Source organism: Oncorhynchus masou, chromosome 15 (assembly GCF_036934945.1).
Source record: "Oncorhynchus masou masou isolate Uvic2021 chromosome 15, UVic_Omas_1.1, whole genome shotgun sequence".
NCBI classification, from domain to species: domain Eukaryota; kingdom Metazoa; phylum Chordata; class Actinopteri; order Salmoniformes; family Salmonidae; genus Oncorhynchus; species Oncorhynchus masou.
In genome coordinates this window covers 75,470,968-75,491,543 of record NC_088226.1, presented here as the reverse complement: position 1 = coordinate 75,491,543, position 20,576 = coordinate 75,470,968, and positions in this window count along the sequence as shown.

The following is a 20,576-nucleotide window of genomic DNA, read 5'->3' as shown; positions in this document are numbered from 1 at the left end:
TCTTAATTACTTCAGACCAGAGAATCTTGTTTCTCATTTTCTGAGAGTCTTTAGGTGCCTTTAGGTGCCTGGAAGGTTCTCCCATCTCAAAGTAACTCTAGAGCTCTGTCAGGGTGACCATCGGTTTCTTGGTCACCTCCCTGACCAAGGCCCTTCTCCCCAAATACTAAATAAATGCTCTATCTGTCACGCCTTGGTCTTAGTATTTTGTGTTTTAGTTAATTAGTTGGTCAGGCCAGGGTGTTGTCAGGATTTGGCCAGGGTTGTTCCGGTTTTTGGTCACTAGATGCCCCCATTGTGCTTTTTGACCTTTTGCTTTCCCTTGATCCCCATTATTATTTGCACCTGTGCCTCGTTTCACCTGATTGTATTTAAACCCTTAGGTTCCCTCAGTTCTTTGCTCTGTGTTTGTATGTTAGCACCCAGCCCTAGTATTCTGTGTACTCTTGTTGATCCCGGTGGACGCTCTTGTGGAATTCTGTTTTTTGTTCTTGTTTATTTATTTTTGAGTATCTTTTGAGGCTTTTTATGCTTTACCTACCACCTTGTGGATTTACCTTTTTGTCTTGGAGGATTACCTTGTGGATTACCTTGTTCTTGTGGAATTCCTTTTGAGGTTGTGGAGTTACATGTTTTCCTGAAGGACTTCACTTTTTACTTTATTAAATACACCGTCTCAAGTACTGCTGTGTCTGCCTCATCTTCTGGGTTCTGCTGACTATTCGTGGCTCAGTTGTTTAAGTGACTGTTTCTCACTCTGTAGACCCGGGTTCGTAACCGGGTCCTGACAGGTGTGACATGGGTTTATGTTATTGTGTTGTCGTATTGGTTTTTTTGTAGGCATTGGGATTGTGGTTGATTAGGGGTGTGTTTAGTTTAGGTTTGGCTGCCTGAGGCGGTTCTCAATCAGAGTCAGGTGATTCTTGTTGTCTCTGATAGGGAACCGTATTTAGGTAGCCTGGGTTTCACTGTGTATTTCGTGGGTGATTGTTCCTGTCTCTGTGTAGTTTCACCAGATAGGCTGTAATTAGGTTTCACGTTCCGTTTTGTTGTTTTGTATTTATTAGTTATTTCATGTATAGTTCAGTTTTTTCTTCATTAAAAAACATGAGTAACCAACACGCTGCATTTCGGTCCGGCTCTCATTCAACAAACGAAGAACGCCGTTACACTATCTTGTCCAGTGTTCACTGCACAGATATAATAAAGTGTTGTATCTGCAGAAGTTCACCTCAGCGCCATCACAGACTGGCCTTCCCTGGTCTGTCACCATCCCTGTCACCATCTGAGCCTGCTCAGATGAGGCATGACAAAGATTTACCTTGGTGTACATTTATACATTATATTATCCGTGAATATAATTAATAGTTCAATAATTGAAATTCTACCCATCAAATCAAGATGGAATTTAGTATCCATTCACTAATTGTTATTATATATTTTTTTAAATCACCCGAGCCCCGTAGACTGGTCTTCCCTGGCTGTCTGACCCTGCTGGGACACCTGTCACCATCTGATCCTGTGTTGTGAATTGACTGCACCATGACAGTGTAGCCTGTAGAACTGTTTATACCGTGTCAGTATGAAAAGTAAGGAATTCGTTCGGGAAACTGACAGATTGATAACGTTACATTGCTATACTGAATCTAATAAAAATTCACATTGCGTTGTCAAAGAAATTCTGAATATCAATCTTCAATCGTTTGGCCGCTGGATTCATAGTTTGATTTAGGTCTAGTGTGATTGAACAAAGGTTTGTGAGCTAGCTAGCTAACATTTTTGGCTAGCTCTGATGGTATATCAACTGGCGAAAACTAGCCAAGTTCATTTACTTCTGTTGAAATGGGACAAAAAAGGCCACAAAACATTTCCATACAGCTGTTAGATACTGCTACATGCTAATTCTCTTCAGACAAAACGTCCGTCGAGAGGGGATGGAACATTAGCTAACATTACATGTCAGTTACACTACTAGCTCAGCACTGGGAATAAAGAAACAAACATTCTGTTAAGTCAAACAGCAGTTACCTTGCCAGCTACGTCAGTCAAATTAAGAGCAGCCAGTTTCTGATTTGCTTGCTTTTACAACTTCAGAAGCTTTGCCTTCACACTGCCTACCTGCATGCTCTGTGGTGTCAGGCAGTTCCTAAATCCACCGTTAAAACAGCCAAACTGCCATCCCGACCGCTCTGAGGCATCCGCATGGTCCTAAAGCAGACCGAAGGTATTTTTTTGTTTGTGTAAAGGGGTTTCCATTATTCATTATATAAAAGAGGTTTCCATTATCCATTATAAAAGGGGTTTCCATTATTCATTATCAAAGGGGTTTCCATTATCCATTATCAAAGGGGTTTCCATTATCCATTATCAAAGGGGTTTCCATTATCCATTATAAAATGTGTTTCATTATCCATTATCAAAGGGGTTTTCTCGATCCGTTTAACAAAAAAGTGTTTAACGCTGCAAGTGTTTAAAAAAAAATCTTTACTGAGAGGTAATGCCCTAACTCGGCTCTGCTACATTATACAACTCAATCCTCTGATGTGAAAATAATATTTGTGCCGCTCAATCATCACTATGTTTACGTCCCTCAACCCCATCTATGAACTTCTCCAGGCCACAAACGCACTCATGTAATACAGACCAATAAAGACACACCAATAAGACGCATCATAGGTGTCAACATGATTAATCTAACACAAAACTAAACTGACACCTTCAAGGATGCCTCCAAAAAATGGTACCCTGTTTCCCCATAGAGCTCTGGTCAAACGTAGTACACTATATAGGGAATAGGGTGCCATTTTGGGACTCTCCCCTAGTCAGAGACAGTATTCTGCCCAGCAGTAGGACAGTAGTTAAGTGAGCCAGTTGAATTAATAATGAGTCATGTAATATCTCCCAGGAGTTATTATCCCTCTAACTGGTTAGGTAATTTAATTATTAGGAGCCTCCTTGTTACTGTCAGGATGGATGTAACACAAACGTAATTAAAAATAAAACCTTGAGTCTTAATTACTAGAGTTACTATTACTAGAGTTAGAATTAGCCAACTCAATGACGTGCAAATGAGAGCATTATTTAAGAAACATGCTGGAAGGAGTTATGATAATTCACAGGGTTCACAGTAGCAGACCTTTTCACTTGCTGTTGCATATTCATTAAACACACTATGTAAATGTTATGTAAAAGTTTTAGTAATGCCTTGTTAATTTATTCAGATTTATTGAGTTAATCTTGTAAAAGGTCCCAGTTTAATGTCTCTATTTCGTTAAAAGGCATCAGAGATTGGCCGAGGTTTCAACATGTAGATCAGGATTAGTGAGGTTTTAACAGGGTAGCCTAGTGGTTAGAGAGTTGGACTAGTAACCGGAAGGTTGCAAGTTCTAACCCCCCAGCTGACAAGGTACAAATCTGTCGTTCTGCCCCTGAACAGGCAGTTAACCCACTGTTCCTAGGCCGTCATTGAAAATAAGAATTTGTTCTTAACTGACTTGCCTAGTTATATAAAGATTAAAAAAAAATAATAACATGTAGATCAGGATTAGTGAGGTTTTAACATGTAGATCAGGATTAGTGAAATTTTAACATGTAGATCTGGATTAGTGAGGTTTTACATGTATATCAGGATTAGTGATCTTAGATGAAGAGGTTTTATCATGTAGATCAGGATTAGTGAGGTTTTAACATGTAGATCAGGATTAGTGAGGTTTTAACATGTAGATCAGGATTAGTGATCTTAGATGAAGAGGTATTAACATGTAGATCAGGATTAGTGATCTTAGATGAAGAGGTTTTATCATGTAGATCAGGATTAGTGAGGTTTTAACATGTAGATCAGGATTAGTGAGGTTTTATATGTAGATCAGGATTAGTGAGGTTTTAAAATGTAGATCAGGATTAGTGAGGTTAAAACATGTAGATCCGGATTAGAGATCTTAGATGAAGAGGTTTTAACATGCAGATCAGGATTAGTGAGGTTTTAACATGTAGATCAGGATTAGTGAGATTTTAACATGTAGATCAGGATTAGTGAGTTTAGATGAAGAGGTTTTAACATGTAGATCAGGATTAGTGAGGTTTTAACATGTAGATCAGGATTAGTGATCTTAGATGAAGAGGTATTAACATGTAGATCAGGATTAGTGATCTTAGATGAAGAGGTTTTATCATGTAGATCAGGATTAGTGAGGTTTTAACATGTAGATCAGGATTAGTGAGGTTTTATATGTAGATCAGGATTAGTGAGGTTTTAAAATGTAGATCAGGATTAGTGAGGTTAAAACATGTAGATCCGGATTAGTGATCTTAGATGAAGAGGTTTTAACATGCAGATCAGGATTAGTGAGGTTTTAACATGTAGATCAGGATTAGTGAGATTTTAACATGTAGATCAGGATTAGTGAGTTTAGATGAAGAGGTTTTAACATGTAGATCAGGATTAGTGAGGTTTTAACATGTAGATCAGGATTAGTGAGTTTGGATGAAGAGGTTTTAACATGTAGATCAGGATTAGTGAGGTTTCAACATGTAGATCAGGATTAGTGAGGTTTCAACATGTAGATCAGGATTAGTGAGGTTTCAACATGTAGATCAGGATTAGTGAAGTTTAAACATGTAGATCAGGATTAGTGAGATTGTAACATGTAGATCAGGATTAGTGAGATTTTAACATGTAGATCAGGATTAGTGAGGTTTTAACATGTAGATCAGGATTAGTGAGGTTATAACATGTAGATCTGGATTAGTGATCTTAGGTGAAGAGATTTTAACATGTAGATCAGGATTAGTGAGGTTTTAACATGTAGATCAGGATTAGTGAGGTTTTAACATGTAGATCAGGATTAGTGATCTTAGATGAAGAGGTTTTATCATGTAGAGCAGGATTAGTGAGGTTTTAACATGTAGATCAGGATTAGTGAAGTTTTAACATGTAGATCAGGATTAGTGAGGTTTTAACATGTAGATCAGGATTAGTGATCTTAGATGAAGAGGTTTTATCATGTAGATCAGGATTAGTGAGGTTTTAACATGTAGATCAGGATTAGTGAGGTTTTACATGTAGATCAGGATTAGTGAGGTTTTATATGTAGATCAGGATTAGTGAGGTTTTAAAATGTAGATCAGGATTAGTGAGGTTATAACATGTAGATCCGGATTAGTGATCTTAGATGAAGAGGTTTTAACATGCAGATCAGGATTAGTGAGGTTTTAACATGTAGATCAGGATTAGTGAGATTTTAACATGTAGATCAGGATTAGTGAGTTTAGATGAAGAGGTTTTAACATGTAGATCAGGATTAGTGAGGTTTTAACATGTAGATCAGGATTAGTGAGTTTGGATGAAGAGGTTTCAACATGTAGATCAGGATTAGTGAAGTTTAAACATGTAGATCAGGATTAGTGAGATTTTAACATGTAGATCAGGATTAGTGAGGTTTTAACATGTAGATCAGGATTAGTGAGGTTATAACATGTAGATCTGGATTAGTGATCTTAGGTGAAGAGATTTTAACATGTAGATCAGGATTAGTGAGGTTTTAACATGTAGATCAGGATTAGTGATCTTAGATGAAGAGGTTTTATCATGTAGATCAGGATTAGTGAGGTTTTAACATGTAGATCAGGATTAGTGAGGTTTTAACATGTAGATCAGGATTAGTGAAGTTTTAACATGTAGATCAGGATTAGTGAGGTTTTAACATGTAGATCAGTATTAGTGATCTTAGATGAAGAGGTTTTATCATGTAGATCAGGATTAGTGAGGTTTTAACATGTAGATCAGGATTAGTGAGGTTTTAACATGTAGATCAGGATTAGTGAGGTTTTAACATGTAGATCAGGATTAGTGAGGTTTTAACATGTAGAACAGGATTAGTGAGTTTGGATGAAAACGTTTCAACATGTAGATCAGGATTAGTGATCTTAGATGAAGAGGTTTTATCATGTAGATCAGGATTAGTGAGGTTTTAACATGAAGATCAGGATTAGTGAGGTTTTAACATGAAGATCAGGATTAGTGAGTTTGGATGAAGAGGTTTTAATATGTAGATCAGGATTAGTGAGGTTTCAACATGTAGATCAGATAAGTGATTTTAGATGAAGAGGTTTTAACATGTAGATCAGGATTAGTGAGGTTTTACATGTAGATCAGGATTAGTGAGGTTGTATGAAGAGGTTTTAACATGTAGATCAGGATTAGTGAGGTTGTAACATGTAGATCAGGATTAGTGAGGTTTTAACATGTAGATCAGGATTAGTGAGGTTGTAACATGTAGATCAGGATTAGTGAGGTTTTAACGTGTAGATCAGGATTAGTGAGGTTTTAACATGTAGATCAGGATTAGTGAGGTTTTAACATGTAGATCAGGATTAGTGAGGTTTTAACAAGTAGATCAGGATTAGTGATCTTAGATGAAGAGGTTTTAACATGTAGATCAGGATTAGTGAGGTTGTAACATGTAGATCAGGATTAGTGAGGTTTTAACATGAAGATCAGGATTAGTGAGGTTTTAACATGTAGATCAGGATTAGTGAGGTTGTAACATGTAGATCAGGATTAGTGAGGTTTTAACATGTAGATCAGGATTAGTGATCTTAGATGAAGAGGTTTTAACATGTAGATCAGGATTAGTGAGGTTGTAACATGTAGATCAGGATTAGTGAGGTTTTACATGTAGATCAGGATTAGTGAGGTTGTATGAAAAGGTTTTAACATGTAGATCAGGATTAGTGAGGTTGTAACATGTAGATCAGGATTAGTGAGGTTTTATCATGTAGATCAGGATTAGTGAGGTTTTAACATGTAGATCAGGATTAGTGAGGTTTTAACATGTAGATCAGGATTAGTGAGGTTGTAACATGTAGATCAGGATTAGTGAGGTTTTAACATGTAGATCAGGATTAGTGAGGTTGTAACATGTAGATCAGGATTAGTGAGGTTTTTACATGTAGATCAGGATTAGTGATCTTAGATGAAGAGGTTTTAACATGTAGATCAGGATTAGTGAGGTTTTAACATGTAGATCAGGATTAGTGAGTTTTACATGTAGATCAGGATTAGTGAGGTTATAACATGTAGATCAGGATTAGTGAGGTTATAACATGTAGATCTGGATTAGTGAGTTTTACATGTAGATCAGGATTAGTGAGGTTTTAACATGTAGATCAGGATTAGTGAGGTTTTAACATGTAGATCAGGATTAGTGAGGTTTTAACATGTAGATCAGGATTAGTGAGGTTGTAACATGTAGATCAGGATTAGTGAGGTTTTAACATGTAGATCAGGATTAGTGAGTTTGGATGAAGAGGTTTTAACATGTAGATCAGGATTATCAAATTAAATCAATAGTTATTTGTCACATGCGCTGAATACAACAGGTGTAGACCTTACCGTGGAATGTTTTCTTACAAACCCTAAACCAACAATGCAGTTCACGAAAGAGTTAAGAAAAATATTTACTAAATAAAATAAAATAAAGTACAAATAGTAAAAAATAATCAAAAGTAACACAATAAAAATAACAATAACGAGGCTATATACATGGGCTACCGGTACAGAGTCAATGTGGAGGCTATATACAGGGGGTACCGGTACAGAGTCAATGTGGAGGCTATATACAGGGGGTACCGGTACAGAGTCAATGTGGAGGCTATATACAGGGTGTACTGGTACAGAGTCAATGTGGAGGCTATATACAGGGGGTACTGGTACAGAGTCAATGTGGAGGCTATATACAGGGGGTACCGGTACAGAGTCAATGTGGAGGCTATATACAGGGGGTACCGGTACAGAGTCAATGTGGAGGCTATATACAGGGTGTACTGGTACAGAGTCAATGTGGAGGCTATATACAGGGGTACTGGTACAGAGTCAATGTGGAGGCTATATACAGGGGATACCAGTACAGAGTCAATGTGGAGGCTGTATACAGGGGGTACCGGTACAGAGTCAATGTGGAGACTATATACAGGGGGTACCGGTACAGAGTCAATGTGGAGGCTGTATACAGGGGGTACTGGTACAGAGTCAATGTGGAGGCTATATACAGGGGCTACCGGTACAGAGTCAATGTGGAGGCTATATACAGGGGGTACCAGTACAGAGTCAATGTGGAGGCTATATACAGGGTGTACTGGTACAGAGTCAATGTGGAGGCTATATACAGGGGGTACTGGTACAGAGTCAATGTGGAGGCTATATACAGGGGATACCAGTACAGAGTCAATGTGGAGGCTGTATACAGGGGGTACCGGTACAGAGTCAATGTGGAGACTATATACAGGGGGTACCGGTACAGAGTCAATGTGGAGGCTGTATACAGGGGGTACTGGTACAGAGTCAATGTGGAGGCTATATACAGGGGCTACCGGTACAGAGTCAATGTGGAGGCTATATACAGGGGCTAACGGTACAGAGTCAATGTGGAGACTATATACAGGGGGTACTGGTACAGAGTCAATGTGGAGGCTATATACAGGGTGTACCGGTATAGAGTCAATGTGGAGGCTATATACAGGGTGTACCAATACAGAGTCAATGTGGAGGCTATATACAGGGGGTACTGGTACAGAGTCAATGTGGAGGCTATATACAGGGGGTACTGGTACAGAGTCAATGTGGAGGCTATATACAGGGGGTACCGGTACAGAGTCAATGTGGAGGCTATATACAGGGGGTACCGGTACAGAGTCAATGTGGAGGCTATATACAGGGGGTACAGGTACAGAGTCAATGTGGAGGCTATATACAGGGTGTACCGGTATAGAGTCAATGTGGAGACTATATACAGGGGGTACCAGTACAGAGTCAATGTGGAGGCTATATACAGGGGGTACTGGTACAGAGTCAATGTGGAGGCTATATACAGGGGGTACTGGTACAGAGTCAATGTGGAGGCTATATACAGGGGGTACCGGTACAGAGTCAATGTGGAGGCTATATACAGGGGGTACCGGTACAGAGTCAATGTGGAGGCTATATACAGGGGGTACCGGCACAGAGTCAATGTGGAGGCTATATACAGGGGGTACCGGTACAGAGTCAATGTGGAAGCTATATACAGGGGGTACAGGTACAGAGTCAATATGGAGGCTATATACTATGGGGTACTGGTACAGAGTCAATGTGGAGGCTATATACAGGGGGTACTGGTACAGAGTCAATGTGGAGGCTATATACAGGGGGTACCGGTACAGAGTCAATGTGGAGGCTATATACAGGGGGTACTGGTACAGTATCAATGTGGAGGCTATATACAGGGGGTACCGGTACAGAGTCAATGTGGAGGCTATATACAGGGGGTACCGGTACAGAGTCAATGTGGAGGCTATATACAGGGGGTACCGGTACAGAGTCAATGTGGAGGCTATATACAGGGGGTACCGGTACAGAGTCAATGTGGAGGCTATATACAGGGGGTACCAGTACAGAGTCAATGTGGAGGCTATATACAGGGGGTACTGGTACAGAGTCAATGTGGAGGCTATATACAGGGGGTACTGGTACAGTATCAATGTGGAGGCTATATACAGGGGGTACCGGTACAGAGTCAATGTGGAGGCTATATACAGGGGGTACCGGTACAGAGTCAATGTGGAGGCTATATACAGGGGCTAACGGTACAGAGTCAATGTGGAGGCTATATACAGGGGGTACCGGTACAGAGTCAATGTGGAGGCTATATACAGGGGGTACTGGTACAGAGTCAATGTGGAGGCTATATACAGGGGGTACTGGTACAGAGTCAATGTGGAGGCTATATACAGGGGGTACTGGTACAGAGTCAATGTGGAGGCTATATACAGGGGGTACCGGTACAGAGTCAATGTGGTGGCTATATACAGGGGGTACCAGTACAGAGTCAATGTGGAGGCTATATACAATGTGTGGGGTACAGGTTAGTAATGAGGCTATAAACAGGGGGTACAGGTTAGTAATGAGGCTATATACAGGGGGTACCGGTACAGAGTCAATGTTGGAGGTGCAGGTTAGTAATGAGGCTATATACAGGGGGTACCGGTGCAGAGTCAATGTGGAGGCTATATACAGGGGGTACCGGTACAGAGTCAATGTGGAGGCTATATACAGGGGGTAACAGTACAGAGTCAATGTGGAGGCTATATACAGGGGGGTACCGGTACAGTGTCAATGTGGAGGCTATATACAGGGGGTACCGGTTAGTAATGAGACTATATACAGGGGGTACAGGTTAGTAAGGGTATTCTGGTGGTTAGACTGTTGGACTAGTAACTGAAAGGTTGCAAGTTCGAATCCCCGAGCTGACAAGGTACAAATCTGTCGTTCTGCCCCTGAACAGGCAGTTAACCCACTGTTCTTAGGCCGTCATTGAAAATAAGAATTTGTTCTTAACTGACTTGCCTCGTAAAATAAAGGTAAAATAAAGGTAAAATAAAAAAATAAAAAGTAATGAGGCTATATACAGGGGGTACAGGTTAGTGCAGGTGCATCAAAACTGGGACCGAGAGACTGAAAAACAGCTTCTATCTCAAGGTCACCAGACTGTTAAACAGCCACCACTAACATTGAGTGGCTGCTGCCAACACACTGACTCAACTCCAGCCACTTTAATAATGGGAATTGATGGGAATTGATATAAAATATATCACTTGCCACTTTAAACAATGCTACTTAATATAATGTTTACATACCCTACATTATTCATCTCATATGTATACGTATATACTGTACTCTATATCATCTACTGCATCTTTATGTAATACATGTATCACTAGCCACATTAAACTATGCCACTATGTTTACATTCTCATCTCATATGTATATACTGTACTCGATACCATCTACTGCATCTTGCCTATGCCGCTCTGTACCATCACTCATTCATATATCTTTATGTACATATTCTTTATCTCTTTACACTTGTGTGTATAAGGTAGTAGTTTTGGAATTGTTAGCTCGATTACTCGTTGGTTATTACTGCATTGTCGGAACTAGAAGCACAAGTATTTCGCTACACTCGCATTAACATCTGCTTACCATGTGTATGTGACAAATAAAATTTGATTTGATTTAATGAGGCTATAGTACAGGTCAGTAATGAGGCTATTTACAGGGGGTACCGATTAGTAATGAGGCTATATACAGGGGGTACAGGTTAGTAATGAGGCAATATACAGGGGGTACAGGTTAGTAATGAGGCTATATACAGGGGGTACAGTTTAGTAATGAGGCTATATACAGGGGATACAGGTTAGTAATGAGGTTATATACAGGGGTACAGGTTAGTAACGAGGCTATATACAGGGGGTACAGGTTAGTAATGAGGCTCTATACCAGGGGTACCGGTACAGAGTCAATGTACGGGGTACAGGTTAGTAATGAGGCTATATACAGGGGGTACAGGTTAGTAATGAGGCTATATACAGGGGGTACAGGTTAGTAATGAGGCTATATACAGGGGGTATCGGTACAGAGTCAATGTGGAGGCTATATACAGGGGTCTCTCTGCACTTTCACAGGATGGTTGTTTGAGACAATGCATTTCTGAACATAACGTGCCAATGTAAACTGAGATTTTTGGATATAAATATGAACTTTATAGAACAAAACATACATGTATTGTGTAACATGAAGTCCTATGAGTGCCATCTGATGAAGATCATCAAAGGTTAATGATTAATTGAATCGCTATTTCCACCTGTACGAGAGAGGTTAAAGGTTTTACTCACATCGGCTGCGGAGAGCGTGATCACACAGTCTTCCGGGAACAACTGGTGCTCTCATGCATGTTTTGGTGTTACTTGTCTCGAAGCGAGCATAGAAGTAATTTAGCTCGTCTGGTTGGCTCGTGTCACTGGGCAGCTCTGTGCTTCGCATTGTAGTCTGTAATAGTTTGCAAGCCCTGCCACATCCGACGAGCATTGGAGCCGGTGTAGTATGATTCAATCTTAGTCCTGTTTTGATGCTTTGCCTGTTCGATGGTTCATCGGAGTGCATAGCGGGATTTCTTATAAGCTTCCAAGTTAGAGTCTCGTTCCTTGAAAGCGGCAGCTCTACCCTTTAGCTCAGTGCGGATGTTGCCTGTAATCCATGGCTTCTGGTTGGGGTATGTACGTACGGTCACTGTGGGGACAATTTCATCGATGCACTTATTGATGAAGCCAGTGAATGATGTGATGTACTCCTCAATGACATCAGAAGAATCCCGGAACATATTCCAGTCTGTGCTAGCAAAACAGTCCAGTAGCTTAGCATCTGCTTCATCTGACCAATTTTTTATTGACTGAGTCATTGGTGCTTCCTGCTTTAATTTTTGCTTGAAAGCAGGAATCAGGAGGATAGAATTATGGTCAGATTTGCAAAATGGAGGGTTCAGGAGAGCTTTTTACGCATCTCTGTGTGTGGAGTAAAGGTGGTTGGAATGAGGATTGGGGGAAAAGCCAGGAAGAGCTGGATATTAGCGGGCCAGACTGAATGTTGTTTGATCTGGGAAAAGAGCATGTCCTTGAGAATCCCAGAGTCATCATCACTTCCAGCTACTTTATTGTGGAACACAGAATGGTACTACTACTACTACAACCATAGACAGGACTGTCTCGGTGTCCTGCTACTACAACCATAGACAGGACTGTCTCGGTGTACAGTGGTACTGCTACTACAACCATGGACAGGCCTGTCTCGGTGTACTGCTACTTCAACCATAGACAGGACTGTCTCGGTGTACAGTGGTACTGCTACTACAACCATAGACAGGACAGTCTCGGTGTACAGTGGTACTGCTACTACAAACATAGACAGGACTGTCTCGGTGTCCTGCTACGACAACCATAGACAGGACTGTCTCGGTGTACAGTGGTACTGCTACTACAACCATGGACAGGACTGTCTCGGTGTACTGCTACTTCAACCATAGACAGGACTGTCTCGGTGTACAGTGGTACTGCTACTACAACCATAGACAGGACTGTCTCGGTGTCCTGCTACTACAACTATAGACAGGACTGTCTCGGTGTACTGCTACTACAACCATAGACAGGACAGTCTCGGTATACAGTGGTACTGCTACTACAACCATAGACAGGACTGTCTCGGTGTACAGTGGTACTGCTACTACAACCATAGACAGGACAGTCTCGGTGTACAGTGGTACTGCTACTACAACCATAGACAGGACTGTCTCGGTATACAGTGGTACTACTACTACAACCATAGACTGGACTGTCTCGGTGTACTGCTACTACAACCATAGACAGGACTGTCTCGGTGTACTGCTACTTCAACCACAGACAGGACTGTCTCGGTGTACTGCTACTACAAACATAGACAGGACAGTCTCAGTATACAGTGGTACTGCTACTACAACCATAGACAGGACTGTCTCGGTGTACAGTGGTACTGCTACTACATCCATAGACAGGACTGTCTCGGAATACTGCTACTACAACCATAGACAGGACTGTCTCAGTGTACAGTGGTACTGCTACTACAACCATAGACAGGACTGTCTCGGTGTACAGTGGTACTGCTACTACAACCATAGACAGGACTGTCTCGGTGTACAGTGGTACTGCTACTACATCCATAGACAGGACTGTCTCGGAATACTGCTACTACAACCATAGACAGGACTGTCTCAGTGTACAGTGGTACTGCTACTACAACCATAGACAGGACTGTCTCAGTGTACAGTGGTACTGCTACTACAACCATAGACAGGACTGTCTCAGTGTACAGTGGTACTGCTACTACAACCATAGACAGGACTGTCTTGGTGTACTGCTACTACAACCATAGACAGGACTGCCTCGGTATACTGCTACTACAACCATAGACAGGACTGTCTCGGTATACTGCTACTACAACCATAGACAGGACTGTCTCGGTGTACTGCTACTACAACCATAGACAGGACTGTCTCGGTCTCCTGCTACTACAACCATAGACAGGACTGTCTCGGTGTACAGTGGTACTGCTACTACAACCATAGACAGGACTGTCTCGGTGTACAGTGGTACTACTACTGCAACCATAGACAGGACTGTCTCGGTGTACAGTGGTACTGCTACTACAACCATAGACAGGACTGTCTCGGTGTACTGCTACTACAACCATAGACAGGACTGTCTCGGTATACTGCTACTACAACCATAGACAGGACTGTCTCGGTATACTGCTACTACAACCATAGACAGGACAGTCTCGGTGTACTGCTACTACAACCATAGACAGGACTGTCTCGGTGTACAGTGGTACTGCTACTACAACCATAGACAGGACAGTCTTGGTGTACAGTGGTACTGCCACTACAACCATAGACAGGACTGTCTCGGTGTACAGTGGTTCTGCTACTACAACCATAGACAGGACAGTCTCGGTGTACAGTGGTACTGCTACTACAAACATAGACAGGACTGTCTCGGTGTCCTGCTACGACAACCATAGACAGGACTGTCTCGGTGTACAGTGGTACTGCTACTACAACCATGGACAGGACTGTCTCGGTGTACTGCTACTTCAACCATAGACAGGACTGTCTCGGTGTACAGTGGTACTCTTACTACAACCATAGACAGGACTGTCTCAGTGTACTGCTACTACAACCATAGACAGGACTGTCTCGGTGTCCTGCTACGACAACCATAGACAGGACTGTCTCGGTGTCCTGCTACTACAACCATAGACAGGACAGTCTCGGTATACAGTGGTACTGCTACTACAACCATAGACAGGACTGTCTCGGTGTACAGTGGTACTGCTACTACAACCATAGACAGGACAGTCTCGGTGTACAGTGGTACTGCTACTACAACCATAGACAGGACAGTCTCAGTATACAGTGGTACTGCTACTACAACCATAGACAGGACTGTCTCGGTGTACAGTGGTACTGCTACTACATCCATAGACAGGACTGTCTCGGTGTACTGCTACTTCAACCATAGACAGGACTGTCTCAGTGTACAGTGGTACTGCTACTACAACCATAGACAGGACTGTCTCGGTGTACTGCTACTACAACCATAGACAGGACTGTCTCGGTCTCCTGCTACTACAACCATAGACAGGACTGTCTCGGTGTACAGTGGTACTGCTACTACAACCATAGACAGGACTGTCTCGGTGTACAGTGGTACTACTACTGCAACCATAGACAGGACTGTCTCGGTGTACAGTGGTACTGCTACTACAACCATAGACAGGACTGTCTCGGTGTCCTGCTACGACAACCATAGACAGGACAGTCTCGGTGTACAGCTACTACAACCATAGACAGGACTGTCTCGGTATACTGCTACTACAACCATAGACAGGACTGTCTCGGTGTACTGCTACTACAACCATAGACAGGACTGTCTCGGTGTACTGCTACTACAACCATAGACAGGACTGTCTCGGTGTACTGCTACTACAAACATAGACAGGACTGTCTCGGTGTACTGCTACTACAAACATAGACAGGACTGTCTCGGTATACAGCTACTACAACCATAGACAGGACAGTCTCGGTGTACAGCTACTACAACCATAGACAGGACTGTCTCGGTGTACTGCTACTACAACCATAGACAGGACAGTCTCGGTGTACAGCTACTACAACCATAGACAGGACTGTCTCGGTATACTGCTACTACAACCATAGACAGGACAGTCTCGGTGTACTGCTACTACAACCATAGACAGGACTGTCTCGGTGTACTGCTACTACAAACATAGACAGGACTGTCTCGGTGTACTGCTACTACAACCATAGACAGGACTGTCTCGGTATACTGCTACTACAACCATAGACAGGACTGTCTCGGTGTACTGCTACTACAACCATAGACAGGACTGTCTCGGTGTACAGTGGTACTGCTACTACAACCATAGACAGGACAGTCTTGGTGTACAGTGGTACTGCCACTACAACCATAGACAGGACTGTCTCGGTGTACAGTGGTTCTGCTACTACAACCATAGACAGGACTGTCTCAGTGTACAGTGGTACTGCTACTACAACCATAGACAGGACTGTCTCGGTGTACAGTGGTACTACTACTACAACCATAGACAGGAATGTCTCGGTGTACTGCTACTACAACCATAGACAGGACTGTCTCGGTGTACTGCTACTTCAACCATAGACAGGACTGTCTCGGTGTACTGCTACTACAACCATAGACAGGACTGTCTCGGTATACTGCTACTTCAACCATAGACAGGACTGTCTCGGTGTACAGTGGTACTGCTACTTCAACCATAGACAGGACTGTCTCGGTGTACTGCTACTACAACCATAGACAGGACTGTCTCGGTATACTGCTACTACAAACATAGACAGGACAGTCTCAGTATACAGTGGTACTGCTACTACAACCATAGACAGGACTGTCTCGGTGTACTGCTACTACAAACATAGACAGGACAGTCTCAGTATACAGTGGTACTGCTACTACAACCATAGACAGGACTGTCTCAGTGTACTGCTACTACAACCATAGACAGGTCTGTCTCGGTGTACTGCTACTACAACCATAGACAGGACTGTCTCGGTATACTGCTACTACAAACATAGACAGGACAGTCTCAGTATACAGTGGTACTGCTACTACAACCATAGACAGGACTGTCTCGGTGTACTGCTACTACAACCATAGACAGGACTGTCTCGGTGTACTGCTACTACAAACATAGACAGGACAGTCTCAGTATACAGTGGTACTGCTACTACAACCATAGACAGGACTGTCTCAGTGTACTGCTACTACAACCATAGACAGGTCTGTCTCGGTGTACTGCTACTACAACCATAGACAGGACTGTCTCGGTATACTGCTACTACAAACATAGACAGGACAGTCTCAGTATACAGTGGTACTGCTACTACAACCATAGACAGGACTGTCTCGGTGTACTGCTACTACAACCATAGACAGGACTGTCTCGGTATACTGCTACTACAAACATAGACAGGACAGTCTCAGTATACAGTGGTACTGCTACTACAACCATAGACAGGACTGTCTTGGTGTACTGCTACTACAACCATAGACAGGACTGTCTCGGTGTACTGCTACTACAACCATAGACAGGACTGTCTCGGTGTACTGCTACTACAACCATAGACAGGACTGTCTCGGTGTACTGCTACTACAACCATAGACAGGACTGTCTCGGTATACTGCTACTACAACCATATACAGGAATGTCTCGGTGTACTGCTACTACAACCATATACAGGAATGTCTAGGTGTACTGCTACTACAACCATAGACAGGAATGTCTCGGTGTACTGCTACTACAACCATATACAGGAATGTCTCGGTGTACTGCTACTACAACCATAGACAGGAATGTCTCGGTGTACTGCTACTACAACCATAGACAGGACTGTCTCGGTGTACTGCTACTACAACCATAGACAGGACTGTCTCGGTATACTGCTACTACAACCATAGACAGGACTGTCTCGGTGTACAGTGGTACTGCTACTACAACCATAGACAGGACTGTCTCGGTATACTGCTACTACAACCATAGACAGGACTGTCTCGGTATACTGCTACTACAAACATAGACAGGACAGTCTCAGTATACAGTGGTACTGCTACTACAACCATAGACAGGACTGTCTCGGTGTACTGCTACTACAAACATAGACAGGACAGTCTCAGTATACAGTGGTACTGCTACTACAACCATAGACAGGAATGTCTCGGTATACTGCTACTACAAACATAGACAGGACAGTCTCAGTATACAGTGGTACTGCTACTACAACCATAGACAGGACAGTCTCAGTATACAGTGGTACTGCTACTACAACCATAGACAGGACTGTCTCGGTATACTGCTACTACAAACATAGACAGGACAGTCTCAGTATACAGTGGTACTGCTACTACAACCATAGACAGGAATGTCTCGGTATACTGCTACTACAACCATAGACAGGACTGTCTCGGTGTACTGCTACTACAACCATATACAGGACTGTCTCGGTGTACTGCTACTACAACCATAGACAGGAATGTCTCGGTGTACTGCTACTACAACCATAGACAGGACTGTCTCGGTATACTGCTACTACAACCATAGACAGGACTGTCTCGGTATACTGCTACTACAACCATAGACAGGACTGTCTCGGTGTACTGCTACTACAACCATAGACAGGACTGTCTCGGTGTACAGTGGTACTGCTACTACAACCATAGACAGGACTTTCTCGGTGTACAGTGGTACTACTACTACAACCATAGACAGGACTGTCTCGGTGTACAGTGGTACTGCTACTACAACAATAGACAGGACTGTCTTGGTGTACAGTGTGTGAAGAAGAAACCAATGCTGCGGATTGGACAGTGAGGAGACAGACAGGATGTTCTGGTGCGGCGGATTGGACAGTGAGGAGACAGACAGGATGTTCTGGTGCGGTGGATTGGACAGTGAGGAGACAGACAGGATGTTCTGGTGCGGTGGATTGGACAGTGAGGAGAGAGACAGGATGTTCTGGTGCGGCGGATTGGACAGTGAGGAGAGAGACAGGATGTTCTGGTGCGGCGGATTGGACAGTGAGGAGACAGACAGGATGTTCTGGTGCGGTGGATTGGACAGTGAGGAGAGAGACAGGATGTTCTTGTGTGGTGGATTGGACAGTGAGGAGACAGACAGGATGTTCTGGTGCGGCGGATTGGACAGTGAGGAGACAGACAGGATGTTCTGGTGCGGTGGATTGGACAGTGAGGAGACAGACAGGATGTTCTGGTGCTCACCTCTCTGAGCCTTTTATTTACAATATTAACAGGTCATGGGGAAAAAAATTCTAGCATATCATGTTCTCTAATTTGGTCAACAATAAAGCGGCCAATTAAAACATTGCAGCATTACAACTAGCTAATAAAGACGACAGGCTGACTCGGGGGACGTCGCATTCGCTGGTAATTATGCACGCTGGTTTGCTCAGAGTCACTCAACCAATAGGAAGACATTAAACTGTTATGGCGCTGCCATGTCAATTCACTGCTCTACTAAAGAACCGAGACATTGGGTTTAAATTGCTGCTATAGGACCATAGACAACCACTCAAAATTATACATAGAATATATCATGATACAATACTAAATATCTATTCTTGAATATAAAATATTTATTTTATTCAAGAAAATATATAATATACAGTATTATGATTGTAAATGAAAGTATATACAGTGCATTCAATTGATAAAATGTATATTTTTCCTCATCAATCTGCACACAATACCCATAATGACAAAGCGAAAACAGGTTTTTAGAATCTTTTGCTAATTTATCAAGTAAAATTAAACAGAAATTTCTTATTTACATAAGTATTCAGACCCTTTGCTCTGGGACTAGAAACTGAGCTGTTTCCATTGATCATCCTCGATGTTTCTACACCTTCATTAGAGTACACCTGTGGTAAATTAGATTTCAGTGTAGGAAATGATGAAACAGCGTCTGTGCCACCAATAAGTACAGATAGTAGTATAAATCCCCTGGCACAGTCCCTGCAGCCAGACAACTTTCTCACGGTTTCTGGAAGGAAATGCAGTCAGGATGTTAAACCGGTTTTGACCATTCAACCGACAAACTTTCAACCGGTTCTCCTCATTAAGCAATGATTAAAAATAATCATCCAGCTATCAACACTGTTTACCAGGGCTACCAACGTTAAGGCTAATCTGAAGATTTTTTTTATTTTTTTTTACCTTCATTTTACTAGGCAAGTCAGTTAAGAACAAATTCTTATTTTCAATGACAGCCTAGGAACAGTGGGTTAACTGCCTGTTCAGGGGCAGAACGACAGATTTTGTACCTTGTCAGCTCGGGGATTTGAACTTGCAACCTTTCGGTTACTAGTCCAATGCTCTAACCACTAGGCTACACTGCCACCCCAAGATGGTGCTGGCTGAAGATAAAACTGGGGCAGGGCTACTGACGTTAAGGTTAATCTGAAGATGGTGCTGGCTAAAGCTAAAACTGGGGCAGGGCTACTGACATGACAAGGCTAATCTGAAGATGGTGCTGGCTAAAGCTAAAAATGGGGCAGGGCTACTGACATGACAAGGCTAATCTGAAGATGGTGCTGGCTGAAGATAAAACTGGGGCAGGGCTACTGACATGACAAGGCTAATCTGAAGATGGTGCTGGCTAAAGATAAAACTGGGGCAGGGCTACTGACATGACAAGGCTAATCTGAAGATGGTGCTGGCTGAAGCTAAAACTGGGGCAGGGCTACTGACGTTAAGGCTAATCTGAAGATGGTGCTGGCTAAAGCTAAAACTGGGGCAGGGCTACTGACATGACAAGGCTAATCTGAAGATGGTGCTGGCTGAAGATAAAACTGGGGCAGGGCTACTGACGTTAAGGCTAATCTGAAGATGGTGCTGGCTAAGGCTAAAACTGGGGCAGGGCTACTGACGTTAAGGCTAATCTGAAGATGGTGCTGGCTAAAGCTAAAACTGGGGCAGGGCTACCGACGTTAAGGCTAATCTGAAGATGGTGCTGGCTGAAGATAAAACTGGGGCAGGGCTACTGACGTTAAGGCTAATCTGAAGATGGTGCTGGCTAAGGCTAAAACTGGGGCAGGGCTACT